Consider the following 19,350-nt stretch of genomic DNA (forward strand, 5'->3'; position numbering starts at 1 on the left):
GTCTTGGGCCAAAAGTCCACCTTGGTGCGCCACCTCTCCACCATCTAGGGTTGCCGCACCCTTTGGGGTGGAAACCCTAAAGGGTGGGCACCCTCCTCCCTCTCATCGTATATATATGTGGGGTTTTAGGGATGTTTGAGTCACAAGATTGATCTCTCCTCAGTGCAACCCTATCTCTCTTTCTCCTCGTCCTCCGTAGTGCTTGGCGAAGCCCTGTCGGAATACCATGCAGCTCCACCGTCACCACGCTGTCGTGCTGCTGGAGCTCTCCCTCAACCTCTCCTCCCTCCTTGCTAGATCAAGGCGTTGGATACCTCACCAGGATGCACGTGTGTTGAACGCGGAGGCGCCGTTGCTCGGTGCCTAGATCAGAATCCACCGCGATCTGAATCGCTGCGAGTACGACTCCGTCAACGGCGTTCTAGCAACGCTTCCGCTTAGTGATCTTCAAAGGTATGAAGATGCTCTACTCCTTTGCTCGTTGCTGGTTTCTCCATATATATATCCTTGCATGTCGTAAGAATCTTTTTGAAATTACTACGTTCCCCAACAGTGGCATCCGAGCCAAGGTTCTGTGCGTAGATTCTATGCACGAGTAGAACACACAAGTTGTGGGCGCTGGTTTGTCAATTTATTGCCGTTACTAGTCTTATCTTGATTCAGCGGCACCGTGGGATTAAGCGGCCCAGACTGACTTTACACGTACTCTTACGTGAGACTGGTTCCACCGACCGACATGCACTTGTTGCATAAGGTGGCTAGCGGGTGTCTATCTCTCCCACTTTAGTCGGATCGGATTCGATGAAGAGGGTCCTTATGAAGGGTAAATAGCATTGGCATATCAACGTTGTGGATGTCACGTAGGTAAGAAGCATTCTTCCTAGAAACCCTAACCAGCCACGTAAAACTTGCAACAACAATTAGAGGACGTCTAACTTGTTTTTGCAGGGTATGCTATGTGATGTGATATGGCCAACAGGATGTGATGTTACATACGTGATGTATGAGATTGATCATGTTCTTGTAATAGGATTCATGACTTGCATGTCGATGAGTATGACAACCGGCAGGAGCCATAGGAGTTGTTTTAATTTATTGTATGAGATGCAACGCCATGTGATTACTTTACTTTATTGCTAAACGTTAGTTGTAGTAGTAGAAGTAATAGTTGGCGTGACAACTTCACAGAGACACAATGATGGAGATCATGGTGTCATACTGGTGACAATGATGATCATGGTGCCCCGAAGATGGATATCAAAGGAGCAAGATGATATTGGCCATATCATGTCACTATATGATTGCATGTGATATTTATCATGTTTTTCATCTTATTGCTTAGAACAACGGTAGCAAAGATAAGATGATCCCTCATTAAAATATCGAGATATGTATTCCCCTAAGTGTGCACCATTGCAAAGAACCGTTGTCTCGAAGCACCACGTGATGATCGGGTGTGATAGATTCTAACGTTCGCATACAACGGGTGTAAGCTAGTTTACACACGCAAAACACTTAGGTTGACTCGACGAGCCTAGCACGTACAGACATGGCCTCGGATACAGGAGACCAAAAGGTTGAGCATGAGTCGTATGGATGATACGATCAGCATGGAGATGCTCACCATTGATGACTAGTCTGTCTCATGTGATGATAGGACACGGGCTAGTCGACGTTGATCATGTATCACTTGGATGCAAAGTTGTCATAATCGTGACTCAAGTCATAGAATCTTACGACTTTATGATCCAAACTAGCCCCTCCGATTCTACGATTTTGCTCATAGAATCTAAGTTTCTACGATCCTAGTAGTTATGATTCTACGATTTACGATCCTACCAACGGAGCTCCTATCTGATTCAAAATCGCAATTCTGACAACCTTGCTTGGATGACTAGAGGGATGTCAATATGAGTGGGAGTTCATTAAATAATTTGATTAGATGAACTTAATTATCATGAACATAGTCAACAAGTCTTTGCAAATTATGTTATAACTTGTGTTATAGCTCTATGGGTTTTGATATGTTCCTAAAGAAAACTTAGTTGAAAGATAGAAGTAGCAATTATGCGGACTGGGTCCGTTAACTGAGGATGTTCCTCATTGCTGAGCAGAAGGCTTATGTCCTTAATGCACCGCTCGGTGTGCTGAATCCCAAGCGTGGTTTGTGGATGTTGCGAACATCCTACATACCCGTTTTTGATAACTACATGATAGTTCAATGCATATTGCTTAAACGGCTTAGAATTGAGGCGCTAAAGACGTTTCGAACATCGCGGGACATACGAGATGTTCCAAGAGATGAAATTGGGATTTCATGCTCGTGCCCTTGTTGAGAGGTATGAGACCTCCGACAATATTCTCTGCCTACAAAGTAAGGGAGAAAAGCTCAATCGTTGAGCATGTGCTCAGATTGTGTGAGTACTACAGTCACTTGAATCAAGTGGGAGTTAATCTTCTAGATGAGATAGTGATGGTTCTCCAAAGTCACTACCACCAAGCTACTAGAGCTTCGTGATGAACTATAACATATCAGGGATGGATATGATGATCCTTGAGCTATTCGCAATGTTTGACACCGTGAAAGTAGAAATCGAAAAGGAGCATCAATTGTTGATGGTTTGTAAAACCGCTAGTTTCAAGAAGGGAAAGGGCATGAAGGGATACTTCATTAAATGGCAAACCAATTGCTGCTCTAGTGAAGAGACCCAAGGTTGAACCCAAACCCGAGACTAATTGCTTCTATAATGAGGGGAACAGTCATTGAAGAGGAACTACCCTCGATGCTTGGTAGATGAGAAGGCTGGCAAAGTCGACAAAAGTATATTGGATATACATGATATTGATGTGTACTTTACTAGTACTCCTGGTAGCACTAGGGTATTAGATACCTGTTCGATTGCTAAGTGTTAGTAACTCGAAATAAAAGCTACGAAATAAACGGAGACTAGCTAAAGACGGTGACAATGTGTGTTGAGAGTGTTTCCAAGGTTGATATGATCAAGCATCGCACGCTCCCTCTACCATCGAGATTAGTGTTAAACCTAAATAATTGTTATTTGGTATTTGCGTTGTGCATATACATGATTGGATTATGCTTATGGAAATACGGTTATTCATCTAAAGAGAATAATGGATATTCTCTTTACTTGAATAACACCTTCAATGGTCTTGCACCTAGAATGAATGGTTTATTGAATCTCGATCGTAGTGATACACATGTTCATAATATTGATGCCAAAAGATATAAAGTAATAATGATAGTACCACTTATTTGCGGCACTGCCGCTTGAGTCATATTGGTAAAAAATGCATGAAGAAGCTCCATGGTGATGGATCTTTGTACTCACTCATTTTTGAAACATTTGAGACATGCAAACCATACCTATTGGTATAAACGCATGAAGAAACTCCATGCGGATGGATCGTTCGGACTCACTTGATTTTGAATCACTTGAGACATGCAAATCATACCACATGGGAAAGATGACTGAAGACCTCGTTTTCCAGTGAGAGGGAACAAGAAAGTAACTTGTTGGAAGTAATACATTTTGATGTGTGCAGTCCAATGAGTGCTGAGGCACACATTGGATATCATTATGTTCTTACTTCACAGATGATTTGAGAAGATACTAGTGTATTTGCTTGATGAAACACAAGTCTGAATTATTGAAAGGTTCAAGTAATTTCAGAGTGAAGTTGAAGATCATCGTGACAAGAGGATAATATGTTTACGATGTGATCGTGGAGGTAAACATATATATCTGAGTTAAGAGTTTGGTAAACATTTAAATGTGAAAATTGTTTCACAACTCATGCCACCTCGAACACCATATTTGATGGTGTGTCTGTATGTCATAGTCGTGCCTATTAAATATGGTGCATAATATGTTGTCTCTTATCAAATTATCACTATCGTTTATGGGTTAGGCATTAGAGACAACCGCATTCACTTTAAAATAGGGCACCACATAACTCCGTTGAAATGACACTGTATGAACTATGGTTTAGAGAAACCTAAGCTGTTGTTTCTTAAAAGTTTGGGGTTGCGATGCTTAATGAAAGAGTTTCAGACTGATAAGCTCGAACCCAAAGTGGATAAATACATCTTCATAGGACACCCAAAATAGTTGGGTATACCTCCTATCTCAGATCCGGAAGCAAAAGTGTTTGTTTCTAGAAACGGGTCCTTTCTCGAGGAAAAGTTTCTCTCGAAAGAACTGAGTGGGAGTATGGTGGAAACTTGATGAGGTTATTGAACCATCACTTCAACCAGTGTGTGTAGCACAACGCAGGAAGTTGTTCCTGTGGCACCTACACAAATTGAAGTGGAAGCTGATGATAGTGATCATGAAGCTTCGTATCAAGTCACTACCAAACCTCGTAGTTCGACACGGACACATCCAGAGTAGTACGGTAATCCTTTCTTGAAGGTCAGGTTGTTGGACAACAATGAACCTACGAGCTATGGAGAAGCGATGGTGGGCCCGGATTCCGGCAAATGGCTCGAGGCCATGAAATCCTAGAGAGGATCCATGTATGAAAACAAAGTGTAGACTTTGGAAGACCTGCTTGATGGTCGTAAGGCTGTTAACTACAGATGGATCTTTACAAGGGAAGAGAGATGGTGATGGTGAAAAGTCACCATTAAGATACCTCGACTTGTCGCAAAGATGTTTCCGACAAGTTCAAAGAGTTGACTACGATGAGACTTTCTCAATCGTAGTGATGCTGAAAAGTCTATTGGAATTATGTTAGCAGTTACTGCATCATTTATGAAATATTGCAGATAGGATGTCAAATATTGTTTCCTCGACGGTTTCATTGAGAAAAGGTTGTATGTGATACAACCAGAAGATTTTGTCGATCCTAAAGGATGCTAACAAGTAGGCAAAACTCCAAGGATCCTTCTAAGGACTGGATCAAGCATCTCGGAGTTGGAATATACGCATTGATGAGATGATCAAAGTTTTTGGATTTGTACAAGGTTTATGAGAAACTTGTATTTCCAAATAAGTGAGTGGGAGCACTATAGAATTTCTGATGAATATATGTGGTTGACATATTGTTGATCGGAAATGATGTAGAATTTCTGGAAAGCATATAGGGTTGTTTGAAAAGTGTTTTTCAAAGGAAAACCAGGATTAAGCTACTTGAACATTTAGCATCAAGATCTATGGAGATAGATCAAAGTGCTTAATAGAACTTTCAACGAATTGCATGCCTTGACAAGTTTTTGAAGGAGTTCAAAATAGATCAGCAAAGAAGGAGTTCTTGGCTGTATTGTAAGGTGTGAATTTGAGTAAGACTCAAAGCCCGACCATGATAGAAGAAAGAGAAAGGACGAAGGTCGTCCCCTATGCATTAGCCGTAGGCTCTATAGTATGTTGTGTTGTGTACCGCACCTGAAGTGTGCCTTGCCATGACTCTGTCAAGGGGTACAAGAGTGATCCAGGAATGGGTCACTAGACAGCGGTCAAAAGTTATCCTTAGTAAACTAGTGGACTAAGGAATTTTTCTCGATTATGGAGGTGATTAAAGAGTTCGTCGTAAAGGGTTACGTTGATGCAGGCTTTGTCACTAATCCGGATGACTCTAAGTAGTAAAACGGATTCGTATAGTGGAGCAGTCATTTAGAATGGTTCCAAATGGAGCATGGTCGAAGCATCTACAGGATGACATAGAAATTTGTAAAGCACACACGGATCTGAAAGGTTCAGACCCGTTGACTAAAACCTATCTCACAAGCAAGACAAGATCGAACCCCAGAACTGTATGGGTGTTAGATTCATTACAATCACATAGTGATGTGAACTAGATTATTGATTCTAGTGCAAGTGGGAGGCTGTTGGAAATATGCCATAGAGGCAATAATAAATTGGTTATTATTATATTTCCTAGTTCATGATAATTGTCTATTATTCATGCTATAATTGTATTAACCGGAAACCGTAATACATGTGTGAATATATAGATCATAATGTGTCCATAGTGAGCCTCTAGTTGGCTAGCTCGTTCATCAATAGATGATCTTGGTTTCTTGATCATGGACATTGGATGTCATTGATAACGGGATCACATCATTGGGGAATGATGTGATGGACAAGCCCCAATCCTAAGCATAGCACTAGATCGTGTTGTTCGTCTGCTAAAGCTTTTCTAATATCATTTCCTTAGACCATGAAATTGTGCAACTCCCAGATACCGTAGGAGTGCTTTGGGTGTATCAAACGTCACAACATAACTGGGTGATTATAAAGGTGCACTACAAGTATCTCTGAAAGTGTATGTTGGGTTGCACGAATCGAGACTGGGATTTGTCACTCCATGTGATGGAGAGGTATCTCTGGGCCCACTCGGTAATACACCATCATACTGAGCTCAATGTGACTAAGGAGTTAGCCACGGGATGATGTGTTATGGAACGAGTAAAGAGACTTGTCGGTAACAAGATTGAACAAGGTATAGGGATACCGACGATCGAATCTCGGGCAAGTGTCATCCGGTAGACAAAGGGAATTGCATACGGGATTGATCGAATCCCCGACATTGTGGTTCATCCAATGAGATCATCGTGGAACATGTGGGAACCAACATGGATATCCAGACCCCGGTTGTTGGTTATTGACCGGAGAGGTGTCTGGTCATGTCTGCATGGTTCCCGAACCCGTAGGGTCTACACACTTAAGGTTCGATGAGGCTAGGGTTATATGGGAATAGTGTACGTGGTTACCTAAGGTTGTTCGGAGTCCTAGATTGGATCCCGGACATCATGAGGAGTTCCAGAATGGTCCGGAGGTAAAAATTCATATATATAGGAAGTGAGGATTTGATTGCCGGAAATGTTTCGGGCGTCACCGGTACTGTACCGGGACCACCGGAACCTTCCGGTGGTCCACTAGGAAGGGCCACCAGCCCCAAATTGCTACATGGGCCCATAGGTGCGTGGGAACCAGCCCCTAAATGGGCTGGTGCGCCACCACCATCAGCCCAAGCCGCAGCAAAAGGGTAAGGGGCCAAACCCTAGAAGTGGAGGGGCTGCCTTGGGCCAAAAGCCCACCTTGGTGCGCCACCCTCCACCATCTAGGGTTGCCGCACCTTTTGGGTGGAAACCCTAAAGGGTGAGCACCCTCCTCCCTCTCCTCCTATATATATGTGGGGTTTAAGGGCTGTTTGAGACACAAGATTGATCTCTCCTCGGTGCCGCCCTATCTCTCTTTCTCCTCGTCCTCCGTGGTGCTTGGCGAAGCCCTGTCGGAATACCACGCAGCTCCACCGTCACCACGCCATCGTGCTGCCGAAGCTCTCCCTCAACCTCTCCTCCCTCCTTGCTGGATCAAGGCATTGGAGACCTCACCGGGTTGCACGTGTGTAGAACGCGGAGGCGCCGTTGTTTGGTGCATAGACCAGAATCCACTGCGATCTGAATCGCTGCGAGTACGACTCCATCAAATGCGTTCTAGCAATGCTTCCGCTTAGCGATCTTCAAAGGTATGAAGATGCTCTACTCCTTTGCTTGTTGCTGGTTTCTCCATAGATAGATCCTTGCATGACGTATTTTTTTTGAAATTACTACGTTCCCCAACAACTTTTTCTACAGAACAACCTCAGAAGAAGGTCCTGCTGAAGAGACCAAGTCTCAAGCCAAAACCCTCAACAACATTATCAAAAGAGAAAAATCTTCAGAAAGAAGCAACAACTGCTGTCAAGTCCTCAACTGCAGCCAATTCTTCACCTCCTCTGCAGTCATAGCTCAGGCAGCATCAAACAGGAAATCCAAATTCCTGAGTACAATCTACCTCAGGCTCGGCTCTCAAATCTTCACCTGGCATACTGAAGACAAAGATGACTGCTGGAAGAGGAACAAGTCCCAACCCAATCAAAGTTGTCAACGTCCCTTCTGCATCAGAAGGAAGTGATGAATATGATGATGAAACTCTTCAAGCCATCATCAGAAACAAACAAGAAAGGGTAGCACAAGCTACAAGCAACACCATTCCCCTCGCACTGGATCCGAAAGTGGTGTTGTACTTCACCGACCTCTGGTATGAGGATCCAAACACACCAATTAATGATTTGAAACTTCCACCTGGACTCAGCCACATGGTTACTTCATTCATCAATGAAGCAAAGTGGAAGGATCAGCAAACCAAACAAGCTCGGGCCGCAAAGGTTAAAAAGGAGAAGTACTTGACGCAAAACATCCTTAACCTGACACCTGAGAAACCTGTTTCTACTCAGGCAGAGCTGAAAATCCTCACTGAAAAGTACACAAGTCTTCATGCACACAGAAAGGGTGTCAAAGTGAGGTTTCTCAAGGCCGCAACTCAAGCAATTGATGAATACAACAACAGGGTTGCATCCCTCATACGCCTCCAACGTATCTATAATTTTTTATGGTTTCATGCTATTATCTTGTCAACTTTGGATGTTTTGTATGGATGAATATGCTATTTTATATCTTTTTTGGGACTAACCTATTAACTCAGTGCCAAGTGTCAGTTCCTGTTTTTCTGTGTTTTTGACCTTTTTCAGAGGAGAATATTAAAAGGAGTCCAAACGGAATAAAACCTGCGGAATGATTTTTTCCGTAACAGAAGATACGCGGGGAACTTGAGAACCACGGCAAAGGACCCCGGGGGAGGTCACAAGCCCCCTAGGCGCAGCCTGGGGGCGCACCTAGCAGGCTTATGGGGCCCCGTGGCTCCTTTGCCCTATTTCTTCCGCCTATAAATTCTCCAAAAATATGAAACTGCTAGAGAGAGCCACGAAAATACTTTTCTGCTGCCGCAACCTTTCGTCTCTGCAAGATCCCATCTGGGGCACGTTCTGGTGCCCTGCCGGAGGGAGGATTTAGACACGGAGGGCTTCTTCATCAACACCATTGCCTATCTGATGATGCGTGAGTAGTTCACCACACACCTTCGGGTCCATAGCTAGTAGCTAGATGGCTTCTTCTCTCTCTTGGATCTTCAATACAAAGTTCTCCATGATCCTCATGGAGATCTATCCCATGTAATCTTCTTTTGGGGTGTGTTTGTCGAGATCCGATGAATTGTGGATTTATGATCAGATTATCTATGAATATTATTTGAGTCTCCTCTGATCTCTTATATGCATGATTTCGTATCCTTGTAATTCTCTTGAGTTGTGGGTTTTGTTTGACCAACTTGATCTATAATTCTTGCAATGGGAGAAGTGCTTGGTTTTGGGTTCATACCGTGCGGTGTCCTCACCTAGTGACAGAAGGGGTAGCGAGGCACGCATCATGTTGTTGCCATCAAGGGTCAAAAGATGGGGTTTATATCTATTGCATGAATTTATCCCTCTACATCATGTCATCTTGCTTAAGGCGTTACTCTGTTTGTTATGAACTCAATACACTAGATGCATGCTAGATAGCGGTCGATGTGTAGAGTAATAGTAGTACATGCAGACAATATCGGTCTACTTGTCTCGGACGTGATGCTTATATGTATGATCATTGCCTTAGATATCGTCATGACTTTGCGCGGTTCTATCAATTGCTCGACAGTAATTCGTTCACCCACAGTAATACTTGCTATCATGAGAGAAGCCTCTAGTGAACACTATGGCCCCCGGGTCTACTTCACATCCTATTTTCAGCTCTACACTTTTACTTTGTTGCACTTTCCACCTGCAGATCTCACCTTGCAATTAATCGTGAAGGGGTTGACAACCCCTTTATAGTGTTGGGTGCAAGTTTGTTTGTTTTTGCGCAGGTACTTTGGAGACTTGTCTTGATACTCCTACTGGATTGATACCTTGGTTCTCAAACTGAGGAAAATACTTACTGCTACTATGCTGCATCACCCTTTCCTCTTCAAGGGAAAAACCAACGCAAGCTTAAGAGGTGATATGGCCAAAGTTGTGATGTTGCATGTATGATGTATGAGATGATCATGTTATTGTAATAGGTTTCACGACTTGCATGTCGATGAGTACGACAACCGGCAGGAGCCATAGGAGTTGTCTTAATTTATTGTATGAGATGCAACGCCATGTGCTTACTACTTTTACTTCATTGCTAACGGTTAGCTATAGTAGTAGTGATAGTAGTAGTTGGCGTGACGACTTCACGGAGACACAATGATGGAGCTCATGATGATGGAGATCATGGTGTCACGCCGATGACAATGATGATCATGCGATGCGTGAAGATGGAGATCGAAAGAGCAAAGATAATAATGGCCATATCATGTCACTATATGATTGCATTGTGATGTTTATCATGTTTTTCATCTTATTGCTTAGAACGAAGGTAGCATAATAAGATGATCCCTCTTAAAAAAATACGAGAACGTATTCCCCTAAATGTGCACCGTTGTGAAGGATCGTTGTCTCGAAGACCACGTGATGATCGGGTGTGATAGATTCTAACGTTCGCATACAACGGGTGTAAGCCAGATTTACACACGCGAAACACCTAGGTTGACTCGACGAGCTTAGCATGTACAGACATGACCTCTAATACAAGAGACCGAAAGGTCGAACATGAGTCGTATGGTTGAATACGATCAGCATAAAGTTGCTCACCATGGTGATTAGTCCGTCTCACGTGATGATCGGACACGGGTTAGTCAACATGGATCATGCATCACTTAGATGACTAGAGGGATGTCGATTTAAGTGGGAGTTCATACTTAATTTGATTAAATGAACTTAATTGTCATGAACTTAGTCTAAAAGTTGTCTTTATAAATATTGTAGATGGCCAATGTCAACCTCAATTTCAACGCATTCCTAGAGAAAAACAAGTTGAAAGATGATGGTAGCAGCTATGCGGACTGGGTTCGCAACTTGAAGCTCATCCTTGAAGCAGCTAAAAAGGCTTATGTACTTGATGCGCCGCTAGGTGAACCTCCCGCTCCCGCAGCAGCCCAGGACATTCTGAACGTATGGCAAACGCGGAGTGATGACTACTCTCTGGTTAGGTGTGGCATGTTATACAGTTTGGAAACGGGGCTCCAAAGGCGTTTTGAGCAACACGATGCATATAAGATGTTCCAAGAGCTGAAGCTAGTTTTTCAAGTTCATGGCCGTGTCGAGAGATATGAAGTATCCAACAAGTTCTTTATCTGTAAGATGGAGGAGAACAGTTCTGTCAGTGAGCACATACTCAAAATGTCTGGGTTACACGGTCGTCTGACTTCACTTGGAGTCGAACTTCCGGATGATGCTATAAGTGACAGAATCCTCCAATCTCTCCCACCAAGCTACAAAGGTTTTGTTCTGAACTACAACATGCAAGGGATGGAGAAGACCATTCCCGAGTTGTACTCGATGCTCAAGTCTGCAGAAGTAGAAATCAAGAAAGAGCATCAAGTGTTGATGGTCAACAAGACCACTAGTTTCAAAAAGGGCAAGGGTAAGAAGAACTTCAAGAAAGACGGCAAAGCCATTGACGCGCCCGGTAAGCCAGATGCCGGGAAGAAGAAAAAGAATGGACCCAAGCCTGAGACTGAGTGCTTCTATTGCAAGGGAAAAGGTCACTGGAAGCGGAACTGCCCCCAAATACTTAGCGGACAAGAAGGCCGGCAACGTTAAAGGTATATGTGATATACATGTTATTGATGTGTACCTTACCAGCGCTCGTAGTAGCTCCTGGGTATTTGATACCGGTGTTGTTGCTCACATTTGCAACTCAAAGCAGGAACTGCGGAATAAGCGGAGACTGGCCAAGGACGAGGTGACGATGCGCGTCGGAAATGGCTCCAAGGTCGATGTGATCGCCGTCGGCATGCTACCTCTACATCTACTGTCGGGGTTAGTTTTAAACCTTAATAATTGTTATTTAGTACCAGCTTTGATCTTGAATATTGTATCAGGGTCTTGCTTAATGCGAGACGGCTACTCATTTAAGTCAGAGAATAATGGTTGTTCTATTTATATGAGTGATATGTTTTATGGTCATGCTCCGCTGGTGAATGGTTTATTCTTGATGAATCTCGATTGTGATGTTACACATATTCATAGTGTGAATACCAAAAGATGTAAAGTTGATAATGATAGTCCCACATGCTTGTGGCACTGCCGCCTTGGTCATATCGGTGTAAGCGCATGAAGAAGCTCCATACTGATGGACTATTAGAGTCTCTTGACTTTGAATCATTTGACACATGCGAACCGTGCCTCATGGGCAAGATGACTAAGACTCCATTCTCAGGAATAATGGAGAGAGCGACCGACTTATTGGAAATAATACATATTGATGTGTGTGGTCCGATGAACGTTGAAGCTCGCGGTGGCTATCGTTGTGTTCTCACTCTCACCGGTGATTTGAGTACGTATGGGTATATCTATTTGATGAAGCACAAATCTAAAACGTTTGAAAAGTTCAAGGAATTTCAGAGTGAGGTCGAGAATCAACGTGATAGAAAAATTAAGTGTCTACGATCTGATCGTGGAGGAGAGTATTTGAGTCACGAGTTTAGCACACACCTAAGGAAGTGTGGAATCGTTTCACAACTGACGCCGCCTGGCACACCGCAACGCAACGGAGTGCCTGAACGTCGTAATCGCACTTTATTAGATATGGTATGATCTATGATGTCTCTTACCAACTTACCGCTACCATTTTGGGGATACGCATTAGAAACTGCAGCATTCACTTTAAATAGGGCACCGTCTAAATCCGTTGAGACGACGTTGTATGAACTATGGTTTGGCAAGAAACCTAAGTTGTCATTTCTTAAAGTTTGGGGCTGCGATGCTTATGTGAAGAAACTTCAACCAGAAAAGCTCGAACCCAAAGAGGAGAACTGCGTATTCATAGGATACCCTAAGGAAACTATTGGGTATACCTTCTATCTTAGATCCAAAGGTAAAACCTTTGTTACCAAGAACGGATCCTTTCTAGAGAAAGAGTTTCTCTCAAAAGAAGTAAGTGGGAGGAAGGTAGAACTTGATGAGGTAATTACACCCCCTCTCGAACAGGAAAGTAGCGCAGTGCGGGAAATTGTTCCTCTGGCGCCTGCACCAACTGAAGAGGAAGTTAATGATAATGATCATGAAGCTTGGGATCAAGTTACTACTAAACCGCGAAGGTCCACAAGGGCACGCTCCGCACCAGAGTGGTATGGAAACCCTGTGATGGAAATCATGTTGTTAGACAACGATGAACCTTCGAACTATGAAGAAGCGATGGCGGGCCCGGATTCCAACAAATGTCTTGAAGCTATGAAATCCGAGATAGGATCCATGTATAAGAACAAAGTATGGACTTTGGTGACTTGCCCGATGACCGGCAAGCCATAGAAAATAAATGGATCTTCAAGAAGAACACTGATGCAAACGGTAATGTAACCGTCTATAAAGCTCGACTTGTCGCAAAGGGTTTTCGACAAATTCAAGGAATTGACTACGAAGAGACTTTTTCTCCCGTAGCAAAGCTGAAATCAGTCTGAATCATGTTAGCAATTGCCGCCTTTTATGATTATGAAATTTGGCAAATGGACGTCAAAACAGCGTTCCTTAACGGAACCTTAAGGAAGAGTTGTATATGATGCAACCAGAAGGTTTTGTCGACCCTAAGGGTGCTAACAAAGTGTGCAAGCTCCAGCGCTCCATCTATGGGCTGGTGCAAGCATCTCGGAGTTGGAACATTCGCTTTAATGAGGTGATTAAAGCGTTTGGGTTCATACAGGTTTATGGAGAAGCATGTCTGTACAAGAAAGTCAGTGGGAGCTCTGTAGCTTTCCTCATACTGTATGTGGATGACATATTATTGATGGGGAATAATATAGAGATGTTGGAGAGCATAAAGGCCTATTTGAACAAGAGTTTTTCGATGAAGGACCTTGGAGAAGCTGCATACATATTAGGCATCAAGATCTATAGAGATAGATCGAGGCGCCTCATAGGTCTTTTGCAAAGTACATACCTTGACAAGATATTGAAGAAGTTCAATATGGAAAACTCAAAGAAAGGGTTCTTGCCAGTTTTGCAAGGTATGAGATTGAGTAAGACTCAGTCACCGACCACGGCAACAGATAGAGAGAAGATGAGTAATGTCCCCTACGCTTCAGCCGTAGGCTCTCTTATGTATGCCATGTTGTGTACCAAATCTGATATAAACCTTGCCATAAGTTTGGTAGGGAGGTACCAAAGTGATCCCGGTATGAAACACTGGACAGCGGTCAAGAATATCCTTAAGTACCTGAAGAGGACTAATGAGATGTTTCTCGTTTATGGAGGTGACGAAGAGCTCGTCGTAAAGGGTTACGTCGATGCTAGCTTCGACACAGTTCCAGATGACTCTAAGTCACAGGCCGGATACGTATATGTTTTGAATGGTGGGGTAGTGAGCTGGTGCAGTAGCAAGCAAGAAGTCGTGGCAGCATCTACATGTGAAGCGGAGTACATAGCTGCTTCAGAAGCACCTCATGAAGGAATTTGGATGAAGGAGCTCATCACCGACCTTGGAGTGGTTCCAAGCGTGTCGGGTCTAATGACACTCTTCTGCGATAACACTGGGGCCATTGCCATAGCCAAGGAGCCCAGGTTTCAGTGGAAGACGAAGCACATCAAACGCCACTACAACTCCATCCAGGACCATGTCCAGAGTGGAGTAATAGAGATTTGTAAAGTACACACGGATCTGAATGTTGCAAACCCGTTAACTAAACCTCTTCCACGAGAAAAACATGATCAACACCATAAAGCTATGGGTGTTCGATACATCACAATGTAACTAGATTATTGACTCTAGTGCAAGTGGGAGACTGTTGGAAATATGCCCTAGAGGCAATAAGAAAATGGTTATTATCATATTTCCTTGTTCATGATAATCGTCTATTGTTCATGCTATAATTGTATTAACAGGAAACAGTAATACATGTGTCAATAAATAGATCACAATGTGTCCCTAGCAAACCTCTAGTTGGCTAGCTCGTTGATCAATAGATGATCATGGTTTCCTGATCATGGGCATTGGATCTCATTGATAACGGGATCACATCATTGGGAGAATGATGTGATGGACAAGACCCAATCCTAAGCGTAGCACTAGATCGTATTGTTCGTATGCTAAAGCTTTTCTAATGTCAAGTATCTTTTCCTTCGACCGTGAGATTGTGCAACTCCCGGATACCGTAGGAGTGCTTTGGGTGTATCAAACGTCACAACGTAACTGAGTGACTATAAAGGTGCACTACGGGTACCTCTGAAAGTGTCTGTTGGGTTGGTATGAATCGAGATCGGGATTTGTCACTCCGCGTGACGGAGAGGTATCTCTCGGCCCACTCGGTAGAACATCATCATGAGCTCAATGTGACTAAGGAGATAGTCACACGATGACGTGCTATGGAACGAGTAAAGAGACTTACCGGTAACGAGATTGAACAAGGTATAGGTATACCAACGATCGAATCTCGGGCAAGTTCTATACCGACAGACAAAGGGAATTGTATACGGGATTGATTGAATCCTTGACATCGTGGTTCATTCGATGAGATCATCATGGAGCAAGTGGGAGCCACCATGGGTATCCAGACCCCGCTGATGGTTATTGGCCGGAGAGGTGTCTCGGTCATGTCTGCCTATCTCCCGAACCCGTAGGGTCTACACACTTAAGGTTCGATGACGCTAGGATTATAGGGAATTGTTATACGAGGTTAACGAAGGATGTTCGGAGTACCGGATGAGATCCCGAACGTCACGAGGAGCTCCGGAATGGTCCGGAGGTAAAGATTGATATATAGGATGGATGGGTTTGGACACCGGAAATGTTTCGGGCACCACCGACAAAGTGCCGGGACCACCGGAAGGGTTCCGGAGGCCCACCGGGAGGGGCCACAAGCCCCGGAGGGCTACATGGGCCAAGTGCGGGAGGGAACCAGCCCCTAGGTGGGCTGGTGCACCCCCCACACCCAGCCCATGCGCACCAGAGAGGGAGGGAGGGGAAACCCTAGGCGCAGGGGAGGCCCAAGGCCCACCTAGGGCGCCGCCCACCCTTTCCCTGCCCTGGCCGCCGCCCCCCTCTCCCATCTGGGCTGCCGCACCACCTAGGGTGGGAACCCTAGGGGTGGCGCACCCCCCTCTCCTCCTCCTATATATAGTGGGGGTTTGGGGGCTGTTTCGCACACGGTTTTCCATCTCCCTCGGCGCAGCCCTGCCCCCCTTCTTCCTCCTCTCCCACGGTGCTTGGCGAAGCCCTGCCGGGAGACCTCGTCTCTCCATCGACACCACGTCGTCGTGCTGCCAGAGATCTTCCCCAACCTCTCCCTCCTCCTTGCTGGATCAAGGTGCGGGAGACGTCACCGGGCTGCACGTGTGTTGAACGCGGAGGTGTCGTGGTTCGGCACTAGATCGAAATCACACCGCGATCTGAATCGCCCCGAGTACAACTCCATCAACCGCATTCTACCAATGCTTCCGCTTAGCGATCTTCAAAGGTATGAAGATGCACTCACCCCTCTCTTGTTGTTGGTCTCTCCATAGGAAGATCTGAATATGCGTAGGAATTTTTTTGAATTTATGCTACGTTACCCATCAGTGGCTCCTTTGCCCTATTTCTTTCGCCTATAAATTCTCCAAAAATCTGAAACTGCCAGAGAGAGCCACGAAAATACTTTTTCGCCGCTGCAAGCTTCTGTCTCCGCAAGATTCCATCTCGGGCACGTTCTGGTGCCCTGCCGGAGGGGGGATTCGGACACGGAGGGCTTCTTCATCAACACCACTGCCTCTCCGATGATGCGTGAGTAGTTCACCACAGACCTTCGGGTCCATAGCTAGTAGCTAGATGGCTTCGTGTCTCTCTTGGATCTTGAATACAAAGTTCTCCATGATCTTCATGGAGATCTATCCGATGTAATCTTCTTTTGCGGTGTGTTTGTCGAGATCCGATGAATTGTGGATTTATGATCAGGTTATCTATGAATATTATTTGAGTCTCCTCTGATCTCTTATATGCATGATTTCGTATCCTTTTAATTCTCTTCGAGTTGTGGGTTTTGTTTGGCCAACTTGATCTATAATTCTTGCAATGGGAGAAGTGCTTGGTTTTGGGTTCATACCGTGCGGTGTCCTCACCCAGTGACAGAAGGGGTAGCGAGGCACACATCGTGTTGTTGCCATCAAGGGTAAAAATATGGGATTTATATCTATTGCATGAATTTATCCCTCTACATCATGTCATCTTGCTTAAGGCGTTACTCTGTTTGTTATGAACTCAATACACTAGATGCATGCTGGATAGCGGTCGATGTGTGGAGTAATAGTAGTAGATGCAGACAGTATCGGTCTACTTGTCTCGGACATGATGCCTATATGTATGATCATTGCCTTAGATATTGTCATGACTTTGCGCGGTTCTATCAATTGCTCGACAGTAATTCATTCACCCACCGTAATACTTGCTATCATGAGAGAAGCCTCTAGTGAACACTATGGCCCTCGGGTCTACTTCACATCCTATTTTCAGCTCTACACTTTTACTTTGTTGCACTTTCCACCTTCAGATCTCACCTTGCAATTAATCGTGAAGGGATTGACAACCCCTTTATAGCGTTGGGTGCAAGTTTGTTTGTTTTTGCGCAGGTACTTTGGAGACTTGTCTTGATACTCCTACTGGATTGATACCTTGGTTCTCAAACTGAGGGAAATACTTACTGCTACTGTGTTGCATCACCCTTTCCTTTTCAAGGGAAAAACCAACGCAAGATCAAGAGGTAGCAATCCCCAAAGCAACCAATAAATCCTCAACCCAGCTACATTGTACACCTGGTAGATTCTAATGAAGATGAAGAACCAATTGTTGTTGAAACTACACAGAATATTCCTGCTGAAGCATCTACCAGGCCTGAAACTGCTCATGCAAGGCCTGATGAAAATGCTCCTTGACTAATATCTTCAAAGGTGAAGAAAGTGACTCTTCCATCTGCATCAGACGCGAAGAAAACAAAAGCTGATGAGAAGAAAGCAAAGAAGAGAAAGGCATCAACACCTTCAAAGTCTTCAGAGGCAAAATGCGTGAAGATTGTGCCTACTACATCATCAGCTCCAGTGGATGCGACTCCCCTCAGTGTTGCACCATCATACATGATTGTACCATTTGGTGAAGAGCACATTATTCCAGAAAAGGATGAGGAAATGGATGACAATCGATGTGCTGCATCCACACCAATAGATGAAGAAATTCAAGCTGATAAAATTCCTCAAGTCTCAACACCTCCTCCTCAAAACCCAGAAATGAGTGCTGAAGAAAAGGAGGTTGATGAAGACATTGGCAGCAACACACCTGTTATCCATGATGAGTTTTGGGAAAAGGCTCACCCAAACTTGCCAATGACCACTCAAATTCCTCAAACTCGTGGATCTCCTTCAGGTACAGAAATTCTGACTGGCTCTGAAGAAAAGAACTCACATATGAAATCAGCTCCTCACCAAGAATCAACTTCATTAGCTGACGAAACTGAAAAGGAAACTGTTGTACCAGAAACTATGTCTGCATCGGCACAACAAATTCCTCAAACCGAAGAACAAACCCCTAATGAAAATGCCTCAGCACAAGATAAAAATACTACTAATGAAACTGCAATTGTGGTTGCAAATCCTGAAACTGCAATTGTGGTGGCCAAAAATCCTCAAGATGATGAAACTCAACATCAAATCTTCAACCAAAGCCTCATCAGCCCTTCTCAGAGAGGCCAAAGTTTCTGAAGGCAGATTTCTATGATGAACATCATTTCTTCACTCGAGATAATCCTTACGATAAGCTCCGTATCAGGCACAAAAAGTTGTGGACCAAAACTCAACTTAATTACTATGTTGTTGTGCTTTGTGGGAAAAGGAAGATATTTCATCACATGCACATTCCTCATTGTGATATGGAGGAAATTCCTTGCTTCACCCCAGTACTAAGTGTTCTTCACGAAGCAGGGCTACTGCCATTCTGCACAGATATCGGTGACTGGAATACAGACATTATTCTTCAGTTCTATGCCACACTACATATCTCAGGTGACCCCAAAAACATCAACTCTTGGGTCTCGGACTGGATGGCACAACACACTCAGTACAAAGCTCCATCCACATAATTGCTTCGAGCTTTACCAATCTCAATTCCTTCAGATGAAGCAATTAACCTATATGATGAAAGAGAGTTGCCAAATCAGCTAATGAAGGTCCTCATGAAACCTTTGGCTCCGGGACAACCTCCAAGGACTAGATTCCTCGTGAAGGAATTGAAGTATGTGCCGAGAACTGTCTACAGAATATTGGCATATTCCACCGCACCTATCAAAGGGCATGATAAGGAAGAAGATGTTGTTGGAATCATGAAGAACATCTTGTTCAACATCATTCATGGCATCAAAATGAACCTTCACG

This window comes from Hordeum vulgare, chromosome 3H (genome assembly GCF_904849725.1).
Source record: "Hordeum vulgare subsp. vulgare chromosome 3H, MorexV3_pseudomolecules_assembly, whole genome shotgun sequence".
In the NCBI taxonomy this organism is placed as follows: Eukaryota; Viridiplantae; Streptophyta; class Magnoliopsida; order Poales; family Poaceae; genus Hordeum; species Hordeum vulgare.